Here is a 16,329-nt window from a genome sequence, read left to right on the forward strand (position 1 = left end):
GGGCTGCATCAAATGATATGAAATTGGGCACACATGTAGAAAACAAGTTTGGGAACCAGATTTTTAAAATTGGACCTATTCCATCATGTAGTTTTTGAAATATTTACAAAAATCCAAGACACAAAGACAGGTTTTTGTATTTTTCCAGCTGTTTTTGTTATATTCGCATGTCCATAAATTATACACAGGTTATTCATTTCGTTATTGAACTTCCTACAATCAATTGTAAAGGGGTCAACTTTGATTTTAGGTATCAGGCATGTGTCTTTGACTTTTATATCTGAAGTTATAAGGTAATTATTCCAAAGAGGGAAGAAATGCCCCCCCATGCAAGGGGCCCCTGGTGCCCTCCATAGAGTTAAAATGAGGAAGAAAGCGGTGAGTTGTATACGATTGCTACGAGTACTTTCTGCAAAAGTGGGCTGGGACTGCCGTCGTTGTACAAATAAAGGTAATTTGTGAAATGAAAAGGGAGTGACATCTTTCAATTCGTGGCAAGACGCAGGGCCCTCTGGATAAGGTGAAACTAAGAAAAAGCTTACGGCACTTGGTATTCCCAGGCAGTCTCCCAACCAAGTACTAACCAAGCCCGGCCCCGCTTAGCTTCCGAGATCAGACGAGATCGGGCGCAGTCGGAACAGTATGGCCGTAAGCGAGGGAAGCGGCCAGAATCAGCCCTTTTGTTTTCAGTTGAGGGTTTATTTAGAGTCGCACCGAGAGAAGAGCAGACGTCGATGCGGCATTGATGTCAAGATGTCTTTCAAGATTCAAGATTCAAAGCGTTTATTATCATATGTACAGAAAAGTAGTATTTCTCAGTACAATGAAATTCTTACTTTGCTGTCCACTCACAAATGCCAGGTTAAATTAAATTAAAGTACAAAAGAGCATACTTGAGAAAAATAGTGCAAAAAGAGCTTAAAGTGCAAAGTGACCTGTTGTGCAAATGAGGTAGGTCATGATATGCAAAGTGATCTGTTATGTAATTGAGGTAGGTCGTCTATTTAGGAGTCTGATTGTAGTGGGGAAGAAAGAGTTGTTTAGCCGGGATGTTCTAGATTTCACACTTCTGAACCTTCGTCCTGAGGGCAGGAGTGTGAACAGTCCGTGTTGGGGGTGTGTCGGGTCTTTGAGGATGGAGGCAGCTCTCCTCAGTGCTCTGCGATGGTAAATGCTCTGCAAAGAGGGCAGTGGAGTCCTAATGATCTTCTCCGCAGTTGTTATCACTCTCTGCAGGCGTTTGCGGTCCATAGCAGTTGTGCTGCCATACCATGCGGTGATACAGCTGGTCAGTGTGCTCTCCACAATGCAGCTGTAGAAATTGCTGAGGATCTTGCGTGACATGCCAAACTTCCTCAGCCTCCTCAGGAAATACAGCCGCTGTTGAGCTTTCTTGACCAGCTGTGTGGTGTTCAGTGTCCAGGTGAGGTCCTCACAGATGTAGATGCCCAGGTATTTAAAGCTGCTCACCCTCTCCACTTCAAGCTCCCGGATAAACAGTGGCAGGCGGGGGCTCCTCGTCTTCCCCATGTCCACTATCATTTCCTTTGTTTTGTCAGTGTTGAGGGTGAGGTTATTGTCCTCACACCATGATACCAGGCCGGCCACCTCTCTCCTGTAAGCCGTTTCGTCCCCTCCAGTGATGCGACCGATCACTGCAGTGTCATCCGCGAACTTCAGGATGATGTTGTCCTTACTGGTGGCGACACAGTCGTGGGTGAACAGGGTGTAGAGGATGGGGCTGAGGACACAGCCCTGCGGGACGCCAGTGTTTGTAATAATGCTGGCTGAAGTCCTGTTGCCAATCCTGACAGATTGAGGTCTGCCAGTCAAAAAGTCCTGTAGCCAGTCACAGAGGGTGGGGTGCAGGCCGAGCGTGGTCAGTTTGTGGGTGAGTTTGTGGGGTATGACTGTGTTAAAGGCAGAGCTGTAATCAACAAAAAGTACCCTAATGTAGGAGTCTTTGTTTTCCAGGTGGGAGAGGAAGTAATGAAGGACAGCAGCGATAGCGTCTGATATGGACCTATTAGGCTGGTAGGCATACTGCAGAGGGTCCAGAGTGTCTGGGATGTTGCTCTGGATGTAGGCCAGCACCACTCTCTCAAAACATTTTGCAATGATAGGAGTGAGTGCAACTGGTCTATAGTCATTTAGGCAAGTGGCTGGGCTTTTCTTGGGGAGGGGGACAATGGTTGTTGTCTTGAAGCATGTGGGAACGGTGCTCTGGCTGAGGGAAAGATTAAAAATGGAGGTGAGAACATCAGCCAGCTCATTAGCACATGCTTTAAGGGCCCGTCCAGGAATGTTGTCTGGTCCTGTTGCTTTGCGGGGGTTGATTCTCCTCAGGGCTCTGCATACTTGGTCTGTTGTAAGTACTGGGGGGGAGGATTGGGTGATCTGGAGGTTCTGGGAGGTCTGGTTTCGAAGAGTCTGAGAAGTCTGGCAGGTCTTGGAGGTCTGGGAGGTCTCAAAACGAGTGTAGAACACATTGAGGTCATCCAGCAGGCTGCCTGCAGAACTGATGGTGCTGGTAGTGGCCTTATACTCTGTGATGTGCTGCAGACCTTGCCACATCCTCCCGGGGTCAGCAGAAGAGTAGAAGCCATCCAGCTTCTCTCTGTACTGCCTCTTAGCCTCTGTGATTGCTTTCCGCAGTCTGTACTTCGCAGCTTTGTACTCCGTCTCATTGCCTGATCTGAATGCAAGAGAGCGAGCGCGCAGCATATGTCGTACCTGACTGTTAATCCAGGGCTTCTGATTGGGGAACTTCCTCACTTGTGTGGTGGGCACGATATTGTCAACACAAAAGCTGATGTACCCAGTCACGCACTCAGCATAGTCCTGTATATTAATAGAACAGTCCTCCATAGTGGCTGCAGTTTCAAACACATCCCAGTCTGTCTGGGCAAGACAGTCCTGCAGGATGCTCTCAGTCTCTGAGCTCCAGCGTGTAACAGGTTTGATGACAGGGTTTGATTGTTTCAGCTTCTGTCTGTAAGCTGGGTACATAAACAGAGAGATGTGGTCCGACTGTCCAAAGGGGGGGCGCAGTACAGCCCTGTATGAACCGCGTATGTTACTGTAGACGTGGTCTAAGGTGTTCTTGTCCCGTGTGGGAATGTCCACATGTTGGTAGTATTTTGGAAGTACAGTCCGTAAGTTGCACTTATTAAAGTCACCAGCGACGATAAAAGCAGCGTCTAAATGAGTTGACTCTAACGAGCTGATGACGTCGTGGAGTTTGCCGAGTGCCGCTGTGCAGTTAGCTCGCGGCTGGATGTAAACAATGCCCAAAAACACAGCCGAGAGCTCCCGTGGCAGATAATAGGGGCGGCATTTCAGCATTAAAAGCTCCAAGTCTGGCGAACAGTACTTGTGGACAGTCTGTACATCTACACACCACGAGTTGTTAATAAATGCACACACACCTCCCCCGATAGCCTTACCGGAGGCTGCAGTGCGATCTCCCCGGTGTACTGAGTGTGTTTGTAGCTGAACGGCGCATTCCGGAACTTTGTCTGAAAGCCAGGTCTCAGTGAAAATAAGAGCGCAACATTCTCTTATTTCCCGTTGCGTTGTGATCCTGGCTCGTAGTTCGTCCAGTTTGTTTTCCAGGGACCGCACGTTGGCCAGTAAGAGGCTGGGTAGCGGTGGTCGGCTAGCCCGAGCCTTTAGCCTAGCATGTAGCCCCCCCCTCTTGCCTCGCTTGCGTCGCCGTCTCCGAAGTGCTCTCCTGGGGTCAGCCGGCTCGCCAGGACTCGACGCCTCGGGGTATACCCGGGACTGGGGGTGGCGGTGGTGACGATGAAGCTCCGGTGGTATGAAAACAGTAAAGTCCAGATCATTGTGTGAGTTACCGATGTCCAGTAGTGCCTGTCTTGTGTAAGTTACCAGTGCACAACATTTATCCAGTGCAAAAAGAACAAAAAACACACAAAAGACTAAAGAAAACCGGCATTTGAGAGCGGAGCAAGCAAACACGTCTGCCTCGAGGGGCGCCATTTTGAGAAAGTCGTTCTTAAAATGAGGAAGAAAGCGGTGAGTTGTATACGATTGCTACGAGTACTTTCTGCAAGAGTGGGCGGGGACTGCCGTCGTTGTACAAATAAAGTTAATTTGTGAAATGAAAGGTGAGTGACATCTTTACATTCGGGGCAAGACGCAGGGCCCTCGGGATAAAGTGAAAGTAAGAAAAAGCTTAAGGCACTTGGTAATCCCAGGCAGTCTCCCAACCAAGTACTAACCAAGCCCAGCCCCGCTTAGCTTCCGAGATCAGACGAGATCAGGCGCAGTCGGAACGGTATGGCCGTAAGCGAGGGAAGCGGCCAGAATCAGCCCTTTTGTTTTCAGTTGAGGGTTTATTGAGAGTCGCACCGAGAGAAAAGCAGACGTCGATGCGGCATTGATGTCAAGATGTCTTTGAGAAAGTCGTTATTAAAATGAGGAAGAAAGCAGTGAGTTGTATGCGATTGCTACGAGTACTTTCTGCAAAAGTGGGCGGGGACTGCCGTCGTTGTACAAATAAAGATACTTTGTGAAATGATAGGGGAGTGACAGCTTTACATTCGTAGCAAGACGCTGGGCCCTCGGGATAAAGTGAAAGTAAGAAAAAGCTTACGGCACTTGGTAATCCCAAGCAGTCTCCCAACCAAGTAATAACCAAGCCCGGCCCCGCTTAGCTTCCGAGATCAGACGAGATCGGGCGCAGTCGGAACGGTATGGCCATAAGCGAGGGAAGCGGCCAGAATCAGCCCTTTTGTTTTCAGTTGAGGGTTTATTGAGAGTCGCACCGAGAGAAGAGCAGACGTCGATGCGGCATTGATGTCAAGATGTCTTTGAGAAAGTCGTTCTTAAAATGAGGAAGAAAGCGGTGAGTTGTATACGATTGCTACGAGTACTTTCTGCAAAAGTGGGCGGGGACTGCCGTCGTTGTACAAATAAAGGTAATTTATGAAATGAAAGGGGAGTGACATCGTTCAATTCGTGGCAAGACGCAGGGCCCTCTGGAAAAAGTGAAAGTAAGAAAAAGTTTACGGCACTTGGTAATCCCAGGCAGTCTCCCAACCAAGTACTAACCAAGCCCGGCCCCGCTTAGCTTCCGAGATCAGACGAGATCGGGCGCAGTCGGAACGGTATGGCCGTAAGCAAGGGAAGCGGCCAGAATCAGCCCTTTTGTTTTCGGTTGAGGGTTTATTGAGAGTCGCACCGAGATAAGAGCAGACGTCGATGCGGCATTGACGTCAAGATGTCTTTGAGAAAGTCGTTCTTAAAATGAGGAAGAAAGCGGTGAGTTGTATACGATTGCTACGAGTACTTTCTGCAAAAGTGGGCTGGGACTGCCGTCGTTGTACAAATAAAGGTAATTTGTGAAATGAAAAGGGAGTGACATCTTTCAATTCGTGGCAAGACGCAGGGCCCTCTGGATAAAGTGAAAGTAAGAAAAAGCTTACGGCACTTGGTAATCCCAGGCAGTCTCCCAACCAAGTACTAACCAAGCCCGGCCCCGCTTAGCTTCCGAGATCAGACGAGATCGGGCGCAGTCGGAACGGTATGGCCGTAAGCGAGGGAAGTGGCCAGAATCAGCCCTTTTGTTTTCAGTTGAGGGTTTATTGAGAGTCGCACCGAGAGAAGAGCAGACGTCGATGCGGCATTGATGTCAAGATGTCTTTGAGAAAGTCGTTATTAAAATGAGGAAGAAAGCGGTGAGTTGTATGCGATTGCTACGAGTACTTTCTGCAAAAGTGGGCGGGGACTGCCGTCGTTGTACAAATAAAGATACTTTGTGAAATGAAAAGGGAGTGACATCTTTCAATTCGTGGCAAGACGCAGGGCCCTCTGGATAAGGTGAAACTAAGAAAATGCTTACGGCACTTGGTAATCCCAGGCAGTCTCCCAACCAAGTACTAACCAAGCCCGGCCCCGCTTAGCTTCGGAGATCAGACGAGATCGGGCGCAGTCGGAACGGTATGGCCATAAGCGAGGGAAGTGTCCAGAATCAGCCCTTTTGTTTTCTGTTGAGGGTTTATTGAGAGTCGCACCGAGAGAAGAGCAGACGTCGATGCGGCATTGATGTCAAGATGTCTTTGAGAAAGTAGTTCTTAAAATGAGGAAGAAAGCGATGAGTTGTATACGATTGCTACGAGTACTTTCTGCAAAAGTGGGCTGGGACTGCCGTCGTTGTACAAATAAAGGTAATTTGTGAAATGAAAGGGTAGTGACATCTTTACATTCGTGGCAAGACGCAGGGCCCTCTGGATAAGGTGAAACTAAGAAAAAGCTTACGGCACTTGGCATTCCCAGGCAGTCTCCCAACCAAGTACTGACCAAGCCCGGCCCCGCTTAGCTTCCGAGATCAGACGAGATCGGGCGCAGTCGGAACGGTATGGCCGTAAGCGAGGGAAGCGGCCAGAATCAGCACTTTTGTTTTCAGTTGAGGGTTTATTGAGAGTCGCACCGAGAGAAGAGCAGACGTCGATGCGGCATTGATGTCAAGATGTCTTTGAGAAAGTCGTTATTAAAATGAGGAAGAAATCGGTGAGTTGTATACGATTGCTACGAGTACTTTCTGCAAAAGTGGGCGGGGACTGCCGTCTTTGTACAAATAAAGGTAATTTGTGAAATGAAAGGGTAGTGACATCTTTACATTCGTGGCAAGACGCAGGGCCCTCTGGATAAGGTGAAACTAAGAAAAAGCTAACGGCACTTGGTATTCCCAGGCAGTCTCCCAACCAAGTACTGACCAAGCCCGGCCCCGCTTAGCTTCCGAGATCAGACGAGATCGGGCGCAGTCGGAACGGTATGGCCGTAAGCGAGGGAAGCGGCCAGAATCAGCACTTTTGTTTTCAGTTGAGGCTTTATTGAGAGTCGCACCGAGAGAAGAGCAGACGTCGATGCGGCATTGATGTCAAGATGTCTTTGAGAAAGTCGTTATTAAAATGAGGAAGAAATCGGTGAGTTGTATACGATTGCTACGAGTACTTTCTGCAAAAGTGGGCGGGGACTGCCGTCTTTGTACAAATAAAGGTAATTTGTGAAATGAAAGGGTAGTGACATCTTTACATTCGTGGCAAGACGCAGGGCCCTCTGGATAAGGTGAAACTAAGAAAAAGCTTACGGCACTTGGTATTCCCAGGCAGTCTCCCAACCAAGTACTGACCAAGCCCGGCCCCGCTTAGCTTCCGAGATCAGACGAGATCGGGCGCAGTCGGAACGGTATGGCCGTAAGCGAGGGAAGCGGCCAGAATCAGCACTTTTGTTTTCAGTTGAGGGTTTATTGAGAGTCGCACCGAGAGAAGAGCAGACGTCGATGCGGCATTGATGTCAAGATGTCTTTGAGAAAGTCGTTATTAAAATGAGGAAGAAATCGGTGAGTTGTATACGATTGCTACGAGTACTTTCTGCAAAAGTGGGCGGGGACTGCCGTCTTTGTACAAATAAAGGTAATTTGTGAAATGAAAGGGTAGTGACATCTTTACATTCGTGGCAAGACGCAGGGCCCTCTGGATAAGGTGAAACTAAGAAAAAGCTTACGGCACTTGGTATTCCCAGGCAGTCTCCCAACCAAGTACTGACCAAGCCCGGCCCCGCTTAGCTTCCGAGATCAGACGAGATCGGGCGCAGTCGGAACGGTATGGCCGTAAGCGAGGGAAGCGGCCAGAATCAGCACTTTTGTTTTCAGTTGAGGGTTTATTGAGAGTCGCACCGAGAGAAGAGCAGACGTCGATGCGGCATTGATGTCAAGATGTCTTTGAGAAAGTCGTTATTAAAATGAGGAAGAAATCGGTGAGTTGTATACGATTGCTACGAGTACTTTCTGCAAAAGTGGGCGGGGACTGCCGTCTTTGTACAAATAAAGGTAATTTGTGAAATGAAAGGGTAGTGACATCTTTACATTCGTGGCAAGACGCAGGGCCCTCTGGATAAGGTGAAACTAAGAAAAAGCTTACGGCACTTGGTATTCCCAGGCAGTCTCCCAACCAAGTACTGAACAAGCCCGGCCCCGCTTAGCTTCCGAGATCAGACGAGATCGGGCGCAGTCGGAACGGTATGGCCGTAAGCGAGGGAAGCGGCCAGAATCAGCACTTTTGTTTTCAGTTGAGGGTTTATTGAGAGTCGCACCGAGAGAAGAGCAGACGTCGATGCGGCATTGATGTCAAGATGTCTTTGAGAAAGTCGTTATTAAAATGAGGAAGAAATCGGTGAGTTGTATACGATTGCTACGAGTACTTTCTGCAAAAGTGGGCGGGGACTGCCGTCTTTGTACAAATAAAGGTAATTTGTGAAATGAAAGGGTAGTGACATCTTTACATTCGTGGCAAGACGCAGGGCCCTCTGGATAAGGTGAAACTAAGAAAAAGCTTACGGCACTTGGTATTCCCAGGCAGCCTCCCAACCAAGTACTGACCAAGCCCGGCCCCGCTTAGCTTCCGAGATCAGACGAGATCGGGCGCAGTCGGAACGGTATGGCCGTAAGCGAGGGAAGCGGCCAGAATCAGCACTTTTGTTTTCAGTTGAGGGTTTATTGAGAGTCGCACCGAGAGAAGAGCAGACGTCGATGCGGCATTGATGTCAAGATGTCTTTGAGAAAGTCGTTATTAAAATGAGGAAGAAATCGGTGAGTTGTATACGATTGCTACGAGTACTTTCTGCAAAAGTGGGCGGGGACTGCCGTCTTTGTACAAATAAAGGTAATTTGTGAAATGAAAGGGTAGTGACATCTTTACATTCGTGGCAAGACGCAGGGCCCTCTGGATAAGGTGAAACTAAGAAAAAGCTTACGGCACTTGGTATTCCCAGGCAGCCTCCCAACCAAGTACTGACCAAGCCCGGCCCCGCTTAGCTTCCGAGATCAGACGAGATCGGGCGCAGTCGGAACGGTATGGCCGTAAGCGAGGGAAGCGGCCAGAATCAGCACTTTTGTTTTCAGTTGAGGGTTTATTGAGAGTCGCACCGAGAGAAGAGCAGACGTCGATGCGGCATTGATGTCAAGATGTCTTTGAGAAAGTCGTTATTAAAATGAGGAAGAAATCGGTGAGTTGTATACGATTGCTACGAGTACTTTCTGCAAAAGTGGGCGGGGACTGCCGTCTTTGTACAAATAAAGGTAATTTGTGAAATGAAAGGGTAGTGACATCTTTACATTCGTGGCAAGACGCAGGGCCCTCTGGATAAGGTGAAACTAAGAAAAAGCTTACGGCACTTGGTATTCCCAGGCAGCCTCCCAACCAAGTACTGACCAAGCCCGGCCCCGCTTAGCTTCCGAGATCAGACGAGATCGGGCGCAGTCGGAACGGTATGGCCGTAAGCGAGGGAAGCGGCCAGAATCAGCACTTTTGTTTTCAGTTGAGGGTTTATTGAGAGTCGCACCGAGAGAAGAGCAGACGTCGATGCAGCATTGATGTCAAGATGTCTTTGAGAAAGTCGTTATTAAAATGAGGAAGAAATCGGTGAGTTGTATACGATTGCTACGAGTACTTTCTGCAAAAGTGGGCGGGGACTGCCGTCTTTGTACAAATAAAGGTAATTTGTGAAATGAAAGGGTAGTGACATCTTTACATTCGTGGCAAGACGCAGGGCCCTCTGGATAAGGTGAAACTAAGAAAAAGCTTACGGCACTTGGTATTCCCAGGCAGCCTCCCAACCAAGTACTGACCAAGCCCGGCCCCGCTTAGCTTCCGAGATCAGACGAGATCGGGCGCAGTCGGAACGGTATGGCCGTAAGCGAGGGAAGCGGCCAGAATCAGCACTTTTGTTTTCAGTTGAGGGTTTATTGAGAGTCGCACCGAGAGAAGAGCAGACGTCGATGCGGCATTGATGTCAAGATGTCTTTGAGAAAGTCGTTATTAAAATGAGGAAGAAATCGGTGAGTTGTATACGATTGCTACGAGTACTTTCTGCAAAAGTGGGCGGGGACTGCCGTCTTTGTACAAATAAAGGTAATTTGTGAAATGAAAGGGTAGTGACATCTTTACATTCGTGGCAAGACGCAGGGCCCTCTGGATAAGGTGAAACTAAGAAAAAGCTTACGGCACTTGGTATTCCCAGGCAGCCTCCCAACCAAGTACTGACCAAGCCCGGCCCCGCTTAGCTTCCGAGATCAGACGAGATCGGGCGCAGTCGGAACGGTATGGCCGTAAGCGAGGGAAGCGGCCAGAATCAGCACTTTTGTTTTCAGTTGAGGGTTTATTGAGAGTCGCACCGAGAGAAGAGCAGACGTCGATGCGGCATTGATGTCAAGATGTCTTTGAGAAAGTCGTTATTAAAATGAGGAAGAAATCGGTGAGTTGTATACGATTGCTACGAGTACTTTCTGCAAAAGTGGGCGGGGACTGCCGTCTTTGTACAAATAAAGGTAATTTGTGAAATGAAAGGGTAGTGACATCTTTACATTCGTGGCAAGACGCAGGGCCCTCTGGATAAGGTGAAACTAAGAAAAAGCTTACGGCACTTGGTATTCCCAGGCAGTCTCCCAACCAAGTACTGACCAAGCCCGGCCCCGCTTAGCTTCCGAGATCAGACGAGATCGGGCGCAGTCGGAACGGTATGGCCGTAAGCGAGGGAAGCGGCCAGAATCAGCACTTTTGTTTTCAGTTGAGGGTTTATTGAGAGTCGCACCGAGAGAAGAGCAGACGTCGATGCGGCATTGATGTCAAGATGTCTTTGAGAAAGTCGTTATTAAAATGAGGAAGAAATCGGTGAGTTGTATACGATTGCTACGAGTACTTTCTGCAAAAGTGGGCGGGGACTGCCGTCTTTGTACAAATAAAGGTAATTTGTGAAATGAAAGGGTAGTGACATCTTTACATTCGTGGCAAGACGCAGGGCCCTCTGGATAAGGTGAAACTAAGAAAAAGCTTACGGCACTTGGTATTCCCAGGCAGCCTCCCAACCAAGTACTGACCAAGCCCGGCCCCGCTTAGCTTCCGAGATCAGACGAGATCGGGCGCAGTCGGAACGGTATGGCCGTAAGCGAGGGAAGCGGCCAGAATCAGCACTTTTGTTTTCAGTTGAGGGTTTATTGAGAGTCGCACCGAGAGAAGAGCAGACGTCGATGCGGCATTGATGTCAAGATGTCTTTGAGAAAGTCGTTATTAAAATGAGGAAGAAATCGGTGAGTTGTATACGATTGCTACGAGTACTTTCTGCAAAAGTGGGCGGGGACTGCCGTCTTTGTACAAATAAAGGTAATTTGTGAAATGAAAGGGTAGTGACATCTTTACATTCGTGGCAAGACGCAGGGCCCTCTGGATAAGGTGAAACTAAGAAAAAGCTTACGGCACTTGGTATTCCCAGGCAGTCTCCCAACCAAGTACTGACCAAGCCCGGCCCCGCTTAGCTTCCGAGATCAGACGAGATCGGGCGCAGGTGGAACGGTATGGCCGTAAGCGAGGGAAGCGACCAGAATCAGCACTTTTGTTTTCAGTTGAGGGTTTATTGAGAGTCGCACCGAGAGAAGAGCAGACGTCGATGCGGCATTGATGTCAAGATGTCTTTGAGAAAGTCGTTATTAAAATGAGGAAGAAATCGGTGAGTTGTATACGATTGCTACGAGTACTTTCTGCAAAAGTGGGCGGGGACTGCCGTCTTTGTACAAATAAAGGTAATTTGTGAAATGAAAGGGTAGTGACATCTTTACATTCGTGGCAAGACGCAGGGCCCTCTGGAAAAGGTGAAACTAAGAAAAAGCTTACGGCACTTGGTATTCCCAGGCAGCCTCCCAACCAAGTACTGACCAAGCCCGGCTCCGCTTCGCTTCCGAGATCAGACGAGATCGGGCGCAGTCGGAACGGTATGGCCGTAAGCGAGGGAAGCGGCCAGAATCAGCACTTTTGTTTTCAGTTGAGGGTTTATTGAGAGTCGCACCGAGAGAAGAGCAGACGTCGATGCGGCATTGATGTCAAGATGTCTTTGAGAAAGTCGTTATTAAAATGAGGAAGAAATCGGTGAGTTGTATACGATTGCTACGAGTACTTTCTGCAAAAGTGGGCGGGGACTGCCGTCTTTGTACAAATAAAGGTAATTTGTGAAATGAAAGGGTAGTGACATCTTTACATTCGTGGCAAGACGCAGGGCCCTCTGGATAAGGTGAAACTAAGAAAAAGCTTACGGCACTTGGTATTCCCAGGCAGTCTCCCAACCAAGTACTGACCAAGCCCGGCCCCGCTTAGCTTCCGAGATCAGACGAGATCGGGCGCAGTCGGAACGGTATGGCCGTAAGCGAGGGAAGCGGCCAGAATCAGCACTTTTGTTTTCAGTTGAGGGTTTATTGAGAGTCGCACCGAGAGAAGAGCAGACGTCGATGCGGCATTGATGTCAAGATGTCTTTGAGAAAGTCGTTATTAAAATGAGGAAGAAATCGGTGAGTTGTATACGATTGCTACGAGTACTTTCTGCAAAAGTGGGCGGGGACTGCCGTCTTTGTACAAATAAAGGTAATTTGTGAAATGAAAGGGTAGTGACATCTTTACATTCGTGGCAAGACGCAGGGCCCTCTGGATAAGGTGAAACTAAGAAAAAGCTTACGGCACTTGGTATTCCCAGGCAGTCTCCCAACCAAGTACTGACCAAGCCCGGCCCCGCTTAGCTTCCGAGATCAGACGAGATCGGGCGCAGTCGGAACGGTATGGCCGTAAGCGAGGGAAGCGGCCAGATTCAGCACTTTTGTTTTCAGTTGAGGGTTTATTGAGAGTCGCACCGAGAGAAGAGCAGACGTCGATGCGGCATTGATGTCAAGATGTCTTTGAGAAAGTCGTTATTAAAATGAGGAAGAAATCGGTGAGTTGTATACGATTGCTACGAGTACTTTCTGCAAAAGTGGGCGGGGACTGCCGTCTTTGTACAAATAAAGGTAATTTGTGAAATGAAAGGGTAGTGACATCTTTACATTCGTGGCAAGACGCAGGGCCCTCTGGATAAGGTGAAACTAAGAAAAAGCTTACGGCACTTGGTATTCCCAGGCAGTCTCCCAACCAAGTACTGACCAAGCCCGGCCCCGCTTAGCTTCCGAGATCAGACGAGATCGGGCGCAGTCGGAACGGTATGGCCGTAAGCGAGGGAAGCGGCCAGAATCAGCACTTTTGTTTTCAGTTGAGGGTTTATTGAGAGTCGCACCGAGAGAAGAGCAGACGTCGATGCGGCATTGATGTCAAGATGTCTTTGAGAAAGTCGTTATTAAAATGAGGAAGAAATCGGTGAGTTGTATACGATTGCTACGAGTACTTTCTGCAAAAGTGGGCGGGGACTGCCGTCTTTGTACAAATAAAGGTAATTTGTGAAATGAAAGGGTAGTGACATCTTTACATTCGTGGCAAGACGCAGGGCCCTCTGGATAAGGTGAAACTAAGAAAAAGCTTACGGCACTTGGTATTCCCAGGCAGTCTCCCAACCAAGTACTGACCAAGCCCGGCCCCGCTTAGCTTCCGAGATCAGACGAGATCGGGCGCAGTCGGAACGGTATGGCCGTAAGCGAGGGAAGCGGCCAGAATCAGCACTTTTGTTTTCAGTTGAGGGTTTATTGAGAGTCGCACCGAGAGAAGAGCAGACGTCGATGCGGCATTGATGTCAAGATGTCTTTGAGAAAGTCGTTATTAAAATGAGGAAGAAATCGGTGAGTTGTATACGATTGCTACGAGTACTTTCTGCAAAAGTGGGCGGGGACTGCCGTCTTTGTACAAATAAAGGTAATTTGTGAAATGAAAGGGTAGTGACATCTTTACATTCGTGGCAAGACGCAGGGCCCTCTGGATAAGGTGAAACTAAGAAAAAGCTTACGGCACTTGGTATTCCCAGGCAGTCTCCCAACCAAGTACTGACCAAGCCCGGCCCCGCTTAGCTTCCGAGATCAGACGAGATCGGGCGCAGTTTTTTTTTTTTTTTTTTATTAAACCACTCAGAACGACAGTGCCACACATACACCACAGCAGGGGGGGCGGTACAGGGAGAGGGGCCAGGGAACGGGGCAAGCCCGCGCTCCAAGACCCCTACTCACAGGGTGCAGCAGTCCTCATCATGCAGGTATGCAGTTTAATAAAAAGAAAAACAAAGCACAAGCAATAAAAGCCAATCACTAAAATGCCAATTAAAAGGAGCAACAGCCCCAACATCGAACAACACAGAAGACGGACAACAAGCAGCACACGACCCACCCACACAGACAAACCCAAGAAAAACAACCCAAGCAACCCACCCAAAACAGAAAAACAAGAGAAAACAAGCAGCCCACCCTCAAAACACATCCCAAACCAACCGCCCACCCACAACAGACACAAAAGGAACCCGGTGCACATAATCACTTAAGAACCGGGGCATGTCATGAGGCCCGGCAGACAATAAAAACACCTTAGATAAAACCAGTCGCAGCCGATAGCGGCACATTAAAACAGGATCTAAAACCACGCGCTCATAGCGGGCCTTGTTGCGCCGCAACCAAACAACATATTTAGCGACTGCTAAAAACAAGTTAAGAAAGGTGCTGGCGGGGTGGACCTTGGGGACACCAAACAGGAACATGACCTGCCACCCCGCCTCAGTAAAAACAGGCACGGGCCCCACCGCCCCGGCTATCCTGTCCACCACCTCCAGAGCCCACACAATGAAATCAGCTAACTGTGAACAGCCAAAGAACATGTGCGTAAGGCCCTCCTCCACATCCCGGCACACTGGGCAGAGCGGAGACGCGGCGAAGCCCAGTCTATGAAGCCACGACATTGACCATAGGGCGTTGTGCCGCTGTCTGAAGTCGAAAAGGGCCAAGGCAGGGTCCGCCGGGCAGACCAGCACGTTCCCCCACAACAGGTCAGGCCCCAGGGCGGGGAAGCGAGCGCTCCAAAAGGCCTGCGCCACCGGGGTAACAAAAGCACGCTGCCTGTAGAGGCGGGCAAAGTCACGGGTCACACACGCCCCCAAAGGGGCGAGGGACCCGGACAGCCGCCTCACATACACCGCGGGGAAACGGGGGGCCACATCCCGGGGGCCGCCGGCCCGCTCAATGTCACGCACCCACGCAGCAGGGAGGGCAGCCCTCGCCGCCAGACACTGCCTGGCAACAGTGACCCTGGAGGCCCTCTCGGCCACAGCCTCAACCTGGTCATAGACGGCCGCGGGAGGCAGGAAGCCAGGGCGCACCTCATAAAAGAGGTCTCGCACCTGACGCACCCCAGCCTCCCACCAGTGCCGGAACTCGAGGGGCCGCCCCCCGGAGAGGACGCGCGGATTGAGCAGCAGCGGCTGCCGAAGCAGAAGCTGCCGCCCCTCAGGCACCACGACAGTGTGCTCCTGGAACTCAGCCCACGCCAAGAGGAGGTGTGCGTAGAAGGAGGGGATGCCACGCACCATGCCGGGCCGGAGACGCATCCAAAGAGCGTCCTCGGCCAGCTCCCTCCCCGCACACTGTCCCAGCCGGAGCGAGAGCACCACCTTCCACAGGGAGGGGCGGCTCTCGTCCAGGAAGGCCTGCAACATCCGGACACACAGGGCCTTCGACTGGACCAGAGGGTCCAGGAGGCCCAGGCCACCCTCGGCAGGGGGGCCAATCAAGGTAGCGTAAGCCACCAGGACTCTGCCCCCCCCCCAGAGGAAGCGCAGGACGGCCTTCCGCAGCCTGGCGTAATGTCCGTGGGGCATGTGAGTGACGCTCAGGTGAAACCACAGCACAGACAACACCATTGCGTTCAACAGGAACACCTTCTGCTGCAGCGAGAGGAGACGGCCCGACCACCCGGCCAGCCGCCGCTCCACACCACCCGTCAGATCGTCCCACATCCTCCCCGTCGCATCGGCCGCACTCCTCCCGAGCAGAACGCCCAGGAGGCGCACGTCCCCCTCGGCCTCAGTCAGCCCCAGCTCAGCGGGCAGAGGCCCGGCCGAACCGAGCCGCAGGTACACCGACTTCTGCAGGTTGACCCTGGCCCCAGTGATGTCACAGTACTGCTGCACGCTGCGTAACGCAGCCCCCACGCTGGCCCCGTCGGGCACGAGCAGGGTGGTGTCATCAGCGTACTGAAAGACCGGCGGAGCGAAGCATGTCGGGCCGATGGGCACCCTAGCAATGCCACGAGAGGCGGCCACCAGGAGGCCGAGGGGCTCGACCGCCAAGGTGTACAAGGCGGCCGACAGGGGGCAGCCCTGCCGCACCGAACGCGTCATGCGGAAGGGCGCAGTGACGTAGCCGTTACAGGCGACCGCGGTCATGGCGGAGGCGCACAAGAGGCGCGTCCAGGCCAGGAAGCCCGGGCCGAAGCCGAAGACCTCCATCACACGCTGGAGGTAGGCGTGCTCGACCCTGTCAAAGGCCTTGGCGAAGTCGAGCTTCACCAAGTAACCGGGCGAACC

General features: G+C 50.7%; 21 non-coding genes and 3 pseudogenes across 21 annotated transcripts; all 24 read right to left on the reverse strand.

Annotated features, from left to right (window-relative positions):
* Window positions 1-535: 535 nt before the first annotated feature.
* LOC140589478 (5S ribosomal RNA) lies at window positions 536-654 on the reverse strand. The gene has a single exon (XR_011990657.1). It is a non-coding gene; the product is annotated as a 5S ribosomal RNA (ribosomal RNA).
* Window positions 655-4,195: 3,541 nt separating this feature from the next.
* Window positions 4,196-4,314, reverse strand: LOC140590162 (5S ribosomal RNA; annotated as a pseudogene).
* Window positions 4,315-4,611: 297 nt separating this feature from the next.
* On the reverse strand, window positions 4,612-4,730 carry LOC140590165 (5S ribosomal RNA; annotated as a pseudogene).
* A 297-nt stretch (window positions 4,731-5,027) lies between these two features.
* Window positions 5,028-5,146, reverse strand: LOC140590021 (5S ribosomal RNA). Its single transcript, XR_011991200.1, has one exon. It is a non-coding gene; the product is annotated as a 5S ribosomal RNA (ribosomal RNA).
* Window positions 5,147-5,443: 297 nt separating this feature from the next.
* Window positions 5,444-5,562, reverse strand: LOC140589767 (5S ribosomal RNA). The gene has a single exon (XR_011990946.1). It is a non-coding gene; the product is annotated as a 5S ribosomal RNA (ribosomal RNA).
* Window positions 5,563-5,859: 297 nt separating this feature from the next.
* Window positions 5,860-5,978, reverse strand: LOC140590191 (5S ribosomal RNA; annotated as a pseudogene).
* Window positions 5,979-6,275: 297 nt separating this feature from the next.
* LOC140589578 (5S ribosomal RNA) lies at window positions 6,276-6,394 on the reverse strand. The gene has a single exon (XR_011990757.1). It is a non-coding gene; the product is annotated as a 5S ribosomal RNA (ribosomal RNA).
* A 297-nt stretch (window positions 6,395-6,691) lies between these two features.
* On the reverse strand, window positions 6,692-6,810 carry LOC140589718 (5S ribosomal RNA). The gene has a single exon (XR_011990897.1). It is a non-coding gene; the product is annotated as a 5S ribosomal RNA (ribosomal RNA).
* A 297-nt stretch (window positions 6,811-7,107) lies between these two features.
* On the reverse strand, window positions 7,108-7,226 carry LOC140589374 (5S ribosomal RNA). The gene has a single exon (XR_011990553.1). It is a non-coding gene; the product is annotated as a 5S ribosomal RNA (ribosomal RNA).
* A 297-nt stretch (window positions 7,227-7,523) lies between these two features.
* On the reverse strand, window positions 7,524-7,642 carry LOC140589375 (5S ribosomal RNA). The gene has a single exon (XR_011990554.1). It is a non-coding gene; the product is annotated as a 5S ribosomal RNA (ribosomal RNA).
* Window positions 7,643-7,939: 297 nt separating this feature from the next.
* Window positions 7,940-8,058, reverse strand: LOC140589654 (5S ribosomal RNA). Its single transcript, XR_011990833.1, has one exon. It is a non-coding gene; the product is annotated as a 5S ribosomal RNA (ribosomal RNA).
* A 297-nt stretch (window positions 8,059-8,355) lies between these two features.
* On the reverse strand, window positions 8,356-8,474 carry LOC140589671 (5S ribosomal RNA). Its single transcript, XR_011990850.1, has one exon. It is a non-coding gene; the product is annotated as a 5S ribosomal RNA (ribosomal RNA).
* Window positions 8,475-8,771: 297 nt separating this feature from the next.
* Window positions 8,772-8,890, reverse strand: LOC140589672 (5S ribosomal RNA). The gene has a single exon (XR_011990851.1). It is a non-coding gene; the product is annotated as a 5S ribosomal RNA (ribosomal RNA).
* A 297-nt stretch (window positions 8,891-9,187) lies between these two features.
* LOC140589673 (5S ribosomal RNA) lies at window positions 9,188-9,306 on the reverse strand. The gene has a single exon (XR_011990852.1). It is a non-coding gene; the product is annotated as a 5S ribosomal RNA (ribosomal RNA).
* Window positions 9,307-9,603: 297 nt separating this feature from the next.
* On the reverse strand, window positions 9,604-9,722 carry LOC140589674 (5S ribosomal RNA). Its single transcript, XR_011990853.1, has one exon. It is a non-coding gene; the product is annotated as a 5S ribosomal RNA (ribosomal RNA).
* Window positions 9,723-10,019: 297 nt separating this feature from the next.
* LOC140589675 (5S ribosomal RNA) lies at window positions 10,020-10,138 on the reverse strand. The gene has a single exon (XR_011990854.1). It is a non-coding gene; the product is annotated as a 5S ribosomal RNA (ribosomal RNA).
* A 297-nt stretch (window positions 10,139-10,435) lies between these two features.
* LOC140589376 (5S ribosomal RNA) lies at window positions 10,436-10,554 on the reverse strand. Its single transcript, XR_011990555.1, has one exon. It is a non-coding gene; the product is annotated as a 5S ribosomal RNA (ribosomal RNA).
* A 297-nt stretch (window positions 10,555-10,851) lies between these two features.
* Window positions 10,852-10,970, reverse strand: LOC140589676 (5S ribosomal RNA). The gene has a single exon (XR_011990855.1). It is a non-coding gene; the product is annotated as a 5S ribosomal RNA (ribosomal RNA).
* A 297-nt stretch (window positions 10,971-11,267) lies between these two features.
* LOC140589912 (5S ribosomal RNA) lies at window positions 11,268-11,386 on the reverse strand. Its single transcript, XR_011991091.1, has one exon. It is a non-coding gene; the product is annotated as a 5S ribosomal RNA (ribosomal RNA).
* Window positions 11,387-11,683: 297 nt separating this feature from the next.
* On the reverse strand, window positions 11,684-11,802 carry LOC140589831 (5S ribosomal RNA). Its single transcript, XR_011991010.1, has one exon. It is a non-coding gene; the product is annotated as a 5S ribosomal RNA (ribosomal RNA).
* Window positions 11,803-12,099: 297 nt separating this feature from the next.
* On the reverse strand, window positions 12,100-12,218 carry LOC140589378 (5S ribosomal RNA). The gene has a single exon (XR_011990557.1). It is a non-coding gene; the product is annotated as a 5S ribosomal RNA (ribosomal RNA).
* Window positions 12,219-12,515: 297 nt separating this feature from the next.
* On the reverse strand, window positions 12,516-12,634 carry LOC140589379 (5S ribosomal RNA). The gene has a single exon (XR_011990558.1). It is a non-coding gene; the product is annotated as a 5S ribosomal RNA (ribosomal RNA).
* A 297-nt stretch (window positions 12,635-12,931) lies between these two features.
* Window positions 12,932-13,050, reverse strand: LOC140589380 (5S ribosomal RNA). The gene has a single exon (XR_011990559.1). It is a non-coding gene; the product is annotated as a 5S ribosomal RNA (ribosomal RNA).
* A 297-nt stretch (window positions 13,051-13,347) lies between these two features.
* Window positions 13,348-13,466, reverse strand: LOC140589381 (5S ribosomal RNA). Its single transcript, XR_011990560.1, has one exon. It is a non-coding gene; the product is annotated as a 5S ribosomal RNA (ribosomal RNA).
* Window positions 13,467-16,329: the final 2,863 nt, after the last annotated feature.

The sequence above is a fragment of the Paramormyrops kingsleyae genome, chromosome 4 (assembly GCF_048594095.1).
Source record: "Paramormyrops kingsleyae isolate MSU_618 chromosome 4, PKINGS_0.4, whole genome shotgun sequence".
Taxonomy (NCBI): Eukaryota; Metazoa; Chordata; class Actinopteri; order Osteoglossiformes; family Mormyridae; genus Paramormyrops; species Paramormyrops kingsleyae.